The sequence below is a fragment of the Pristiophorus japonicus genome, chromosome 7 (assembly GCF_044704955.1).
Source record: "Pristiophorus japonicus isolate sPriJap1 chromosome 7, sPriJap1.hap1, whole genome shotgun sequence".
Lineage (NCBI taxonomy): Eukaryota > Metazoa > Chordata > Chondrichthyes > Pristiophoridae > Pristiophorus > Pristiophorus japonicus.
Window position 1 is genome coordinate 190723860 of NC_091983.1, and position 1372 is coordinate 190725231.

General features: G+C 46.5%; 1 non-coding gene across 1 annotated transcript; it reads right to left on the reverse strand.

Moving 5' to 3' along the window:
* Positions 1 to 1058: 1058 nt before the first annotated feature.
* Positions 1059 to 1169, reverse strand: LOC139267668 (U6atac minor spliceosomal RNA). The gene has a single exon (XR_011593948.1). It is a non-coding gene; the product is annotated as a U6atac minor spliceosomal RNA (small nuclear RNA).
* Positions 1170 to 1372: the final 203 nt, after the last annotated feature.

Sequence of the window (1372 nt, forward strand, 5' to 3'; positions counted from 1 at the left end):
ACTGTTGCTGCCTGTGCATGTGCCAGCCCGGTGCTACCTGGAAGCCACAGCTGTCCTTGCAGCATATGTCACAGCGCTTCATCTGGCCCCACAGTCACTTGGCAGGATAGGTGCACCAAGGCATCTTAGTGATGCAGCCAGTTAGGCAACCTTGATCACCTTGACATGTCTTCTTTCGATGCAGTGCCACACAAAGCGTGGCGCTTGTTGTAATCGGGGCACTTCTGAAGAACGGTCCAGTATAACAGTTAGTCAGGCATTGACACATGGTAATGACACCACTGAAGGTCTGCTGGGGCAGCTTCCTTTGGGAAGAGGAGCCCTCACCAGCGCTACATTGGCCAAAGTGAGTTGAATTCACCACTTTCTGCAGATATTGGAATGCGAGTGCTGGCAGGAGGGCTTGAAGCACCTCTCTGACTGCCTGACCTGCTCTGCATTGCTCAGTAGGTCCTCTTCTTCCAAACGTATCGTACATAAGAACATAAGAAATAAAAGGAAAGAGACTTGCATTTATATAGCGCCTTTCACAACCACTGGACATCTCAAAGCGTTTTTACAGACTATGAAGTACTTTTGGAGTGTAGCCACTGTTGTAATGTGGGAAGGAACAGGGGCTATTTGGCTCCTCGAGCCTACTCGGCCATTCAATGACATCATGGCTGATCTTCTACCTCAGCTCCATTTCCTGCACTACCCCCATATCCCTTGATTCCCTTAATATCCAAAAATCAATCGATCTTTGCTTTGAATATGCTCAATGACTGAGTTTCCACAGCTCTCTGAGGTAGAGAATTCCAAAGATTCATGACCCTCTGAGTGAAGAAATCTCCCCTCATCTCAATCCTAAATGGCTGACCCCTTATTCTAAGTGACCCCTGGTTCTAGACTCCCCATCCAGTGGAAACATCCTCCCTGCATCTACCCTATCAAGCCCTGTAAGAATTGTGTATGTTTCAATGAGATTACCTCTCATTCTTCTAAACTCTAGAGGAAATAGGCCTAGTCTACTCAATCTCTCTTCATAGGACAATCCCCCCATCCCAGGAATCAGTCTGGTAAACTGGTTAGATACCACTAAGTAGATGGTAATATCTTACAAATATACATTTGTGTGTTGTAAGGCCACCAGGGCCCCTTCCATCCTTATTAAGGGGAGTGCTAACTGTAATATATGTAAACTTGTATTTACTCCATACAGCCACCAGGGGGCTCAACCCCTGGAGTCCCAAGGGATCCCATAAGGAGGCCTTACAGGTTAGAGAGGCACTCTAGAGACCTGTAATAAAAGACTAAGTTCACACTTTATTTTGAGCTCACAGTGTTCAGTCTGGCTCTTTCTCCATACATAACAACTGGCAACGAGATACAG